Source organism: Hibiscus syriacus, unplaced genomic scaffold (genome assembly GCF_006381635.1).
Source record: "Hibiscus syriacus cultivar Baekdansim isolate YM2019G1 unplaced genomic scaffold, ASM638163v2 tig00111022_pilon, whole genome shotgun sequence".
NCBI lineage: Eukaryota > Viridiplantae > Streptophyta > Magnoliopsida > Malvales > Malvaceae > Hibiscus > Hibiscus syriacus.
Window position 1 is genome coordinate 165,985 of NW_024062956.1, and position 12,067 is coordinate 178,051.

Below are 12,067 nucleotides of genomic sequence, written 5' to 3' on the forward strand. Positions count from 1 at the left end.
ATAATACAAATATATCCAAAACGATAACAAATACATGTCACCAAACACAACTGAAAAACATATAGAGATATACGTTCGTACAAAATAAATAGTTGATCTCCCTTGATGTCAAATCTGCTAACTTACGGTCTGTTGTTATCTGAAAACGGTAAAAACTACATAATGAGCTAAAAAGCCTAGTGTGCTCCTTACAGTGTATATAAAAACATACCGATAAAAATTTTTCAGTAAAATCGATTTATGAAAACATGTCATTAAAAATATGAACATTACCCCCATCCGATCACAAAAGAATGTGTAGGTTCCCCAGAACCATACAACCCCGGCACAACAGTAAGACCCTGAGCACACAGCCGAGGAGCCTGCATATATTCTTCCTCCAACATATATCCCCCCAATGATATTAATAAACATGAATGAATCTGAGTGAAAACAATGATTAATCCTTTAAAACATGAAAATGTTTCATGCTTAGAAATCATATACAGAATTACAGAAAACAATTAAAATCAAATCATTAACGTACAATAAATCATATATCAGATAAGCCATATTCAGAAATCAGGTATAAAAATATACCGTAACCAGAGATCATATCATAAGTGTGCCATAATTCATATATCAAACAGAAGGTATTCAGATCGATATTTTAAAACAGTTGTCGGGAAACACACCTGTAACAGTCTGAGAAATCAGATAGGGAAGCCTACTAATGGGTCTGTCGATCACGCTCTGTTGCAGCGCTATATCCTACGAATTAGAAAAATCCATATTGAAATCCTAATATAAATAATCTATCTTTATTTAAATAATATACAGAAACCTACGAGTAATTTTAGTAGTACGCAGTTCGCGCTGATCTGACGAACGAACAACTCCAGACCTAACTGATCCTCGCTCAGGTGAAACACAAGTACCTTCATAAAATATTTTATTGAATCAATTCATTAACCAAAACTCAAATAAATAATCAAAATATTAAAATACTAAGCCTTTTGGGTTCACATACTTGATTCGGGGATTTCGGGTCAGAATTTGGCAAAACGGACTTCGGAATCATATTCAGGATGTCAATAAACGTAAAGTATGACCTTCAGAAATTTTGAATTATTGGTCAAAATCAAAGTCAACGGGTTTGACTGATGATTTGGAGACTTTCGGGTTCGAATTTGGTGAAACAGATCCCAAAAACAGATTCGGAACGTCAAAAAATATCAAGATAGGTATACTCGGAAAAGATTAAAGGTCGTTTAATGGTCGGTCAAAGCCGATCAAAGTTCTGGTCAAAGATAATTAACAGAGGATCCACCATTTTACACAGTTATCACCCTTTTTAAGAAATATTTACCAAAATATCATCATTTTCAAAATAATTACTAAAATATCATTTTTTAAAGAAAATTACTAAATTATCATTTATAAAAATTACAAAAATAGCACTATTTTTAAAATAATTACCAGAATATCACCATTTTCAAAATAATTACCAAAATACCACTCGATTAACGGTTGGGTCAATGGGTCGGGTTGAACCGGTTCGAACCGATCAAACCGGTTACAAGGCAGCGGCCGAGTCTTCCCCACACGTAGTGGCGGCTCGTGGGACCTCCTCCGGTGTCCTATAAATCACGGAAAAATTTCTAAAAATTATTTTGAGCGATTTCGAGATACTTACAAAGCTCGGTTCCAATTTTTGAACGGCGGAGTGCTCGATTTCAACGAATCGGAAACTTTGACCGCTTCACCTCCTCACGCGCCGCCGTCGACGGAGACCAAGGATGACACCAGCCGACTCGAAACGGCACAAGAAACACGATGGTGCGGGAGATGTCGAAAACAGAGCAACGATCGACGACGAATTTAAGATTTTATCATCGATGGAGCTAAAAAACGTCGAGACTTTGACTTGAAATTCCCGGCGTTTGGCGGCGTTTGGCAGCATTTTACTTCAATTAATTTAAGGGATTTGTTCCTCGCTCGATGATGAATACGATGGTGTTTTCAAAACAACGATCGGAGGTCGGACGGCGTCGGGATCGTGGTTGAAAGTTGGGTGTTGAAAGGAAGAAAACTTATAAATTTTTTTGCTTAATAATTCACCCTGCGCACATCTAATTCTGCATTTAAAAGAGTGTTTGCCGACACTTTTTTTAGGTAAATTTAGAACTTAGTCCCTGAATTTCCTTAAACTCTACAACACCCTATAAGTTTTGAAATTTTTTAATTTAGTCTCTAATTTTCACCAATTACACAATTAAATCCACAAATTTCAATTATATATATATATATATATATATATATTCCCAATTTCTGGGTTGTTACCATTTAAGCACAAAGACAAACAACTGCAGTCCTATAAAAATTTCCAACTCATCCAATATTTTTTTTACTCAAATATATTATATTTTAAAACAATTTCTTATTCTAACATTTATTTTTAATTATTTTTCGAATTATTTTCACGTAATGCGCATTACGTGGAAAGCGCCTTTTAAGTTTTGAAAACGTGTCCTCATTATGTGGAAATTGCCTTTGAAACACGTCCTATAGGATGCGTTTTCTACCAACATGATAACATTACAAGCACATAATAGACTTTAAAAAAAATCAGGGGTAAAAGATTTGAAAAATATTATGTAAATTTTATCAAAAAGAATAAATGTGTACAATATATATCAAAGATATCTAATTGCACGAGTACAAGTCAAGCGGCGACGACAACAACACATGTGTATTAAGCTTTCAATCACTCAATAAATGTATGTTTAAAGATTATATTTAAACACTTAAAAAAATATAAATCTAAACAATGTGAGATTTTAGAAGCTAACGATAATTTTTAAATCCCACGTTATTTAGATAAATGAGTTTTCAAGTATTAAAATACAACTTATTTATTATGTTATTGAACATAAGACTAAACATATGTATCATTATTGCTGTAGTCTAACTAATGCAATCACATATTTTTTACATGCATAGTATATTTGTTGTTTTTAAATAAAATTCATATATTTTTTATATATTTTTCTTTCTCTTTTATATCAATATAATTTTAACAATTTTTTACATCAATTGAAGATTTTTTTTATAAAAAGTATTTTCTAAAAAATGTTTGCCAGACATAAATAATCGAAAATGAATGTTAAATTAAGAAAATATTTTTAAATGAGATATATTTGAGTAATAAAAATAGCCCATCCAATACTACAAAAACCCTACATTCTATTTCCTTTCTAATTCTCAACGTCTAAAAAAACTAAAAATAATGGAGCAATAGGATTACCTTTTTAAGGTTTATTGATCGGCGATTCTGCAGTTGGTAAATCTAACTTGCTTTCCTGATTTACTCGAACGAGTTTTTCTTAGAATTTAAATCTACCGTCGGAGTCGAATTCGCCACCTGCACTCTCCAAGTACCTTTCTCCTGCTTTTTTTCATAGTATTTCTTTAGTGAAGTGTGGTTTTGCTCTTTTAGATCGAAATTTCCCCTTTCTAAACATGCGGTACATCTGACTTGTTCGTCCTCTAATCTATTTTTGATATTTTCTGGAATTTTTATGAATATTTGCATCGGCCATTTTTCGTAGTTAACTGAAAACTTGGACAGATTGTTCTGTTTTGATGATATAGGTTGATGCTCATTGTGCTATGCTTGAATTATGTTAAACCCACTAGAGAATTAAAACAGAAATGTAATATTTTTCTAACCGGTAGCAAGGTTTGGCACTGTTTCAGTTGGACTTTTTTGCTCTTTCCTTTGACCAATCCAGTCCATTCTTTAGCGGAGATAAGGAAAATTTGGTATTCCAGTAGCTTTGTGGCACTATGGCTATTTTAGTTAGGTCAAATTCTTCTATTAGTCCATGCAATCTAATTTGGTCACTTTTAGTCTTTGTACTTTTCAAAACTTAAAATTTATGTCTTAAACGGTAGCCATTAAATTTGGTTAGTTAAAATTTTCTATTAGTTCTTGTACCATTTGTAAGTTGTAAATTTAGTTACTGTCTTTGAAATTTGTGTAATTTAATCATATTGTCCTTGTGTGAAAGTTTTTAAATTTATGACCGAAGGGTATCTTTTTAATACTAAAAAGTCGGGGGTGGAACAAAATATTAGCTAAAATATAGAAAGTATTATGTATATGTATGTATTTTATGAAGATCACCTTTGAAAGAAGAAAAATGATGCGTTGTTTTGTTTGTCCTAAAATTTCTGTTATGATCAATGCAAGGATAGAGTTGTTGCCTTTTAAGTTGTAGATGTCTTTCACTATCTGAAACTTATAAAATTGAAATTAACTTGAGTTACTTGCATATCTTGTTTGGATTTTAGTCTTTTGGTTTGTCATCTATGGGGAATTGAGAGTGAAATGTGGAGTTGATCCTTTGAAAAAGAGCAGACAGGGAATGTCCATTTGTTGGAGAAAGCCTAATTTGTCTTCTGTCCTTCAGTTTCCTTACTACCGCATGTTAGCCATGAAAAATGCACTCATTACCCTCGATCCTTTGAATGCTTGCACTGATATAGTTTCATTTTGTGTTTGGTTTTTGTTTCCAGATCTGAAATCTGAGCGTCCCTGTTTTTAATCAACCCATTAGCCATGCCACTGGTAAGTTATTGTTTATGCAGAAGTGATTTCAAGTAGAATTCAGAGTGAGAAACCTTAAATAATATATTGGATTTATATTATCACTGTTAATTCAATTGGTTGATTGGTTTGAAAATATTAAATCAGCAATGGATCTTAACTTTGCTGCTTTCAATTTCTATTGCGATCAATTAACCAGTACTAAGAGAAAGATCGATGCCTAGAGATTAATTGTGCATCATAGACAGAGTTGCTGATTTTTTTTTTCAAGTAGTTAATAAAGTGAAATTGAAAGATCTTTATAGTAATTTATAAGGAAAACATTATTTTTTAGTAGTTTTGGATTAGTAGCATATCTTTTGTAGGTTTTGGTTGTGGTGTTTGATATTGGAATTAGCTTTTTAAATAATCTGTTTGCTGGTTTTAAATGCAGGTATTGCATGCAGGAAAAACAAATAAAAATGCCTTCAAGGTTCTCATTGTTGCGGAATATAGAGGTGTGGCTGTCAAATTGGTTGAAAACTTTGAGATGGGTGTCACTTTGTCTACCGTGGCAAATCGTGCCACTCTTCTCTCCCAATTTGCCTTCACTTCGGGGAAGAAACTCCAAACTCCCTAGCCTCTCTCCACACTGTCTTCACCTGAAATAACCCAAACCAGAGAAATCCCAACAGCCAAAATCAATAACAAAAATGGAACCTCTCTTGATCACCATGAATGCCACCATCATATTCAAAAGCTTTCAGCTTTACTACAAGATGGCCAAACTGAAGCTGCCCAAACCCTCACAAAATCTCTTCTCCGTTCAAAATCGGCACCTGATCTCTTCAACCTCTTCTCTGTTACCTCTCCTTCCTTGAAACTTGTTTTCTCAAATATTCTCTTTTCCTTGCTAGCTCAATCCAAAATGCACAGTGAAGCGATGGAGTTATATAAGGCTTTAAGAAAGGAAGGTATGCAAACGTCTATAACTTCTCTTAACTTGTTGCTTGACTCTTTGGTGTCTTTAAATAAGTTTGGTAAAGCCCTTGATTTGTTTGAAGAAATAATAGGGTCTGGCTTTAGACCTAATAAATTTATGTATGTAAAAGCTATTCAAGCTGCTGTGAAATTGGGGGACTTGAAAAGGGCTTATGAGTTTTTGGATTGTATGAAGAACAAAGGGGTGACTTCAAGTTTGTTTATCTATAATGTTTTGATTAGTGGCCTTTGTAAAGAGAAGAGAATTAGGGTTGCAGAGAAAGCTTTTAATGAGATTTATGAGAGAAAATTGATGCCAAGTTTGGTTACATATAATTCTCTTATTGATGGATATTGTAAGGTTGGGGAGTTAGAAAAGGCTTTCAATTTAAAAGTGAGGATGGTAAAGGAGAATGTGCAGCCTAACATTGTTACTTTCAACACATTGGTTAGTGGCCTTTGTCATGCCCATAGAATAGATGAGGCAAAAAGGGTTTTGAATGAAATGGAAGCCCAAGGATTTGCTGTTGATGGGTATACTTTTAGTATTCTTTTTGATGGGTTTTTGAAGAGTGGGAATGTTGAAAGTGTATTGGCTTTGTATGAAGAAATGAGTGAAAAAGGAGTTGGGATCAATAGATATACATTAAGCAGTTGGTTGAATCATTTTTGCAAGGAAGGGTGCTTTGAAAAAGTAGAAGAGGTTTTGCATAATGAAATCGGAAAAGGGTTTGTGCCAAATGAGGTAGTGTTTAATGCCATTGTGAATGGATATTGCCGAACTGGTGATATGAATCGAGTCATTTCTACGGTTGAGCGTATGGAAAAGTTGGGGTTGAGGCCTGATTGTGTTACATTCAATACCTGATTGTGTTACATTCAATACTTTGATAGACAAGTTCTTCGAAATGAAAGAGATGGAAAATGCAATGCTGATGAATGGGTAAAAAAGATGAGGGAAAAGGGTGTTTCGCCCAATGTCCAGATATTCAGCATTCTAATTAATGGTTATGGGAAAATGAGTGTACTCCATAGGTGTTTTGCGATTATATAAGAAATGGAAAAGGATGGGATTAAGCCAAATATTGTAAGTTATGGTTCCTTCATAAATTGTTTATGTAAGGATGGCATGCTTCTCGAAGCCAAAATGACCTTCAGGGATATGATAAGTAGAGGGGTGTTGCCTAACGTGCAAATATATAACATGCTCATTGTTGGAAATTGTGCTGCTGGGAAGTTGAATGATGCTTTCAAGTACTTTGACGAAATGGTGAAGGGTGAAACAAGACCAACAATTGTAACATTCAATACACTCATCAATGGACTATGCAAGAAGGAAAAGGTAACTGAAGCTGAATCTTTGCTTCCCGAAATCATGAGTAATGGGTGTAGTCCCGATGTTATCACATACACCACCTTATTATCATGGTATTCTAATGAAGGAAATGTCCATAAATGTCTAGAATTGTATGAAAACATGAAGAGTTTGGCCATCAAGCCGACTTTGAATACCTATCATCCTCTCATTAGTGGATGCAGTAAGGAAGGAATTGAGCTTGCAGAGAGACTGTAGAAATCAAAGTAATTCTCTGTAATTTCTTATTCTTTTCGATATGACAGATTACATATTTATATACAAAATCTCTCTCTAAAGTAGGAAACTTTAAGAAAGGAAAAATAATAATCCTAGGATATGATCCCTTAAAATAAGGGATTGTAGAAATCTATTTACAAAATCATATCTCTATAGGAATGGTAACAAATCATATCTCTATAGGAATGGTAACAAATCATCTCTATAATTCCTACACTCCCCCTCAAGCTGGAGAATATACATTGTATAATCCCAGCTTGAATAGGAATTTATTGAAAACAGGCTTTGGCAAAGCCTTAGTAAGAATGTCTGCAACTTGTTCTTCTGAAGGAATGTATGAAAGTGTGGTTGTCTTTTTGTTAACTTGATCAACAATAAAATGTCTATCAATCTCAACATGCTTTGTCCGATCACGTTGAACTGGGTTCTTGGCAATTTGAATAACAGATTGATTATCACACAAAACTTCAAAGTGATCCTCTTGATTAGTGACAAGTTCTTTCAGTAGTTTAAGTAGCAAAATTCCTTCGCATATTCCCAATGCTAGTGCTCTAAATTAAGCTTCAACACTACTTCTTGAAACGACAGATTGTTTCTTACTTCTCCAAGTTGTAAGGTTTCCCCAAACAAAGGTGCAGTAGCCACTAGTGGATCTCCTTTCAGTAAGGTCTCTGGCCCAACTAGAATCTGTAAAGATCTTAACAGTTATGTCTTGTGTCTTCTTAAACATTAAACCGTGTCCTGAAGTTTTCTTCAAGTACTTGAGAATTCTATTTGCTGCTGCCATATGCTCTTCAGTAGGATTAGTCATGTGTTGACTTATCACATTTACAGGAAATGCTATATCTGGCCTTGTCAAGGATAAATAAATTAGTTTCCCAACTAATCTTTGAAATTTCTCTTTGTCTACCAAGGACCCATCTTCTTTGTTAAATTTCAAGCTTGCTTCCATTGGTGTATCAATCGGCTTACAACCAAGAAAACCAGTTTCTTTGATTAAATCAAGTACATATTTTCTTTGGTTGATCACAAGTCCTTATTTTGACCTTGCCACCTCCATTCCTAGGAAATACCTTAGCTTTCCCAAGTCCTTGGTTTCGAATTCCTTATTTAACAACTTCTTCAAATTGTAAATCTCTTCTTCATCATCTCCGGTAAGAATTATATCGTCCACATACACAATAAGGATAGCTTTCTTATTTGTAGAAGTTACCTTGATGAAAAGAGTGTGATCGGCGAGGGATTGCTTGTAGTCGTTTTTTAGGATGACTTTAGTGAACCTCTCGAACCAAGCTCTGGGCGATTGTTTTAACCCGTATAGAGACTTGTTGAGCTTGCACACCTTGTTACTTCATTCAACAGACTTTAAGCTAGGTGGCAACTTCATATAGACTTCTTCTTCTAGCTTGCCATTAAGAAAAGCGTTTTTTTACATCAAGTTGGTGTAATTTCCAATCGCACTTTACAGCCAAACTTAGGAGTACTCGAACAGTATTTAGCTTCGCCACAGGTGCAAAAGTTTATGTGAAATCTATCCCATATGTTTGTGTAAAGCCTCTGGCCACTAGTCTCGCTTTGTATCGTTGGATGCTACCATTTGAGTTATACTTTACAGTAAAGATCCATTTACAGCCAACAGCCTTTTTTCCTTGAGGAAGGTCCGTAACAGTCCAAGTTGCATTTTTCTCCAGTGCACAAATTTCCTCTTCAACAGCACTTCTCCATTTTGAATCCTTTAGAGCTTCAGCTATGCTTGTGGGAACTTGTTCTTTATCCAAGTTTGCTGTAAATGCTTGAAAAGACGGCATCAATGAATTATAACCAGCAAATTTTTCAATATGATGCTTGGTGCACTGTCTAACCCCTTTTCTAATAGCAATAGGGAATTCATCTAGAGTAGGGGAAGTGGACTTACTGATTTCTTCTTCTATTTCGACAGTTGAACCCAAATCCAATTCTCGGCAAGCATCAGATTGCAAAACAACCTCAAGAATATGTTTTCTTTTCCTTGTATAGAAACAAAGTTGTTTGATTGGTGTTTTTTGTGGAATATTTTGAATGAGAGTAGGTGTATTTTCAGGAAGGGTATTTAAAGTGGGTATGGGTGAAGTAGTGATAGGTACTACCAGTGGATCAATGGGAGTAGTTACATGTGACAAATCTGTAGGTAAGGACAAAATTGGTGGCAATTCTGAAGGTTGAGAATGAAGAGTAGGAGGAGATACCTGATGTGGTTGAAAATCCTTCCATGTCTCCCCCTGAATTTCAGCCTGAGTGAAATAGGGATCCTGCTCATAAAATGTTATATCCATAGTGGTAAAAAATCGTTTTGAAGGAGGATGATAGCATTTATAACCCTTCTTAAGTGAAGAATACCCAACCAGTACACACTTTAATGATTTAGGATCTAACTTGGACTTATTAGGAGCAATGTTTTGGATAAAAACAGTACAACCAAATATTTTAAGTGGAAGAATGGAGGAGATAGGTTTAAAATGGGGAAAGTATTGCAAAAATATAGATTGAGGTGTTTGAAATTGTAAAACCTTACTAGGCATTCGATTGATTAAATATGTGGCAGTTAATAAGCTTCCTCCCACAAATATTTTGGAACATTAGTGGTAAATAGAAGAGAACGAGTAGTTTCAAGGAGGTGTCTATTTTTTCTTTCGGCAATACCGTTTTGTTGTGGGGTGTCAACACAAGAACTAATCTGAACTATGCCTTTTTTCCTGAAAAATGCACCCAAAGACTTAGCAAAAAATTCACTGCCATTATCAAATTTAAAGAGCTAAATTTTAGACCCAAATTGAGTGAGAACCATGTTATAAAATTGGGTAAAAACACCTGCAGTTTCAGATTTATCTTTTAGCAAATAAGTCCAAGTTATCCTACTGTGATCATCAATGAAAGTGATAGACCACTTACAATTATCAGCATTCTTCACCCAAGAAAGACCCCAAATATCACTGTGGATCAAAGCAAAAGGGTGAGAAGGCTTATATGTAGAAGGAGAATAAGTTGATTTAGTGTGTTTGGCAAGAGAGCAAACTTTGCAAGAAAAAGAATTTAACCTTTTATGAATGAATAGAGCAAGAAAAACTTTTGCAAGATAGTGAAAACTAGGATGACCTAAACGATAGTGCCATAACATAACATTATCAACTTTTTCTAAAGCGGTGAAAGATTTCGAGATTTCGGTTTTAGTAGAGGCAAGAAGAATGTAGAGACCATTCTGCAAGCAGGCCTTACCAATCATCTTCTTCGAGTTCAGTGCCTGTAAAGTACAATCAATATCATTAAAAATTGCAGAGCAATGCAAGTCGGTGGAAAGTTTACTAACGGAAACGAGATTGCAAGCCAGATTTGGTACGAAGAGGACATTTTCAAGTACAATCTGGTCATTGAGAATAACAATGCCATGTCCTTCTATTTTGCTCAAAGAACCATCAGTCGTTTTGACAGCTTTACCAAAGTTTGGAAAAAAATTGCAAAACAAATCCTTATTACCAGTCATATGATCCGTAGCACCAGAATCGAGGATCCAATTAGGGGACGACTGGGAGGAGAAAAAAACTGTAGCATGAGGTTTATCTTCTAGTTCTTTCATGACCAGATTACCTTTTGATTGAGCAGCAGAACCAGAAAAATTTTCTGGATTTGAAGTGATCTCCGGAGTAGGAGAAGAAGTTGTGGACATCATCTAGGTTGGAAAGAAACCGTAACCTGAGCTGATATCATGTAGAAATCAGAGTAATTCTCTGTAATTTCTTATTCTTTTCAATATGACAGATTATATATTTATATACAAAATCTCTCTCTAAAGTATGAAACTCTAAGAAAGGAAAAATAATAATCCTAGGATATGATCCCTTAAAATAAGGGATTGTAGAAATCTATTTACAAAATCATATCTCTATAGGAATGGTAACAAATCATCTATATAATTCCTACAGAGACTGTTTCGTGAAATGGAAGAGATGCATTTGACTCCTGGTCGACGTGTTTATAATGTGTTGATTCACTTGTATGCAGAGCACGTAAATGTTAAAAATGCATTTTCCTTGCATCACGAGATGGTAGATCGGGGAATTTGCCCTGACAAAATGACCTACAATAGCATGATTATGGGGCAGTTTAACAAGGGAAACTTGTTAGAAATAAAGGATCTTATTGGTGATATAAAGGCCAAGGGATTGGTTCCTAAAGCTGATACATATGAACTTCTGATTAAGGGATATTTTGAACATAAGGATTTCATTGGAGCATACCTTTGGTATCGAGAAATGTTCGAGAATTGTTTCCTTCCACGTTTCTCTACTTGCAAGGAACTTGTGATTGGCCTTAGAGGGAAGGGAAAGTTGCAAGAGGCTCAGATTATCTGCTCGAAAATGAAGGCAAAAGGAACGGATAATTGGAGATCCGATGAGGACCTATTAGCTGCTGCCAACATGTAACCAGGGACCGATACCAGATACCCCTAAAAGAAAAGTCACTGCATTGAAGGAGAACTGAACAAGGATAACTGGAAAAGCTTCGAGCCTAATAGTTGACATTCAAAGAAAGCTGAAGGTGTTTCGTATACATAATTAGTTTCTTCTAAGCTATGAGCTTCGGATGGTGGCTTTCATCTGTATAGTTGTAACAAGAAATTACTCTACAGCAATGTCAATCTGAAGGAAGTGAATTATGTGCCCTTTAACTCTGCTGCTTTTCCAGACAGGTTTGCTCCCCCTATTCCTTTTCCCATTAATGCTTGGGGGAAGGAGATTTTTGAAGTCATGGTCTTGTTTACTTGGACTGAGTTGAGATGTTTGCCCTTCTCCAAGGCTTTCAATGATAAAGGATGCTTGGGGCTGAGAATTGAGTTCACGTCCAAATCTGCTACACTTCCCTTCGCTGGCGGCGCTCCTCCGCCTGGT

At 35.2% G+C, this 12,067-nt stretch overlaps 1 pseudogene; it reads left to right on the forward strand.

Annotated features, from left to right (window-relative positions):
• Positions 1 to 4,506: 4,506 nt before the first annotated feature.
• LOC120150304 lies at positions 4,507 to 11,660 on the forward strand (annotated as a pseudogene).
• Positions 11,661 to 12,067: the final 407 nt, after the last annotated feature.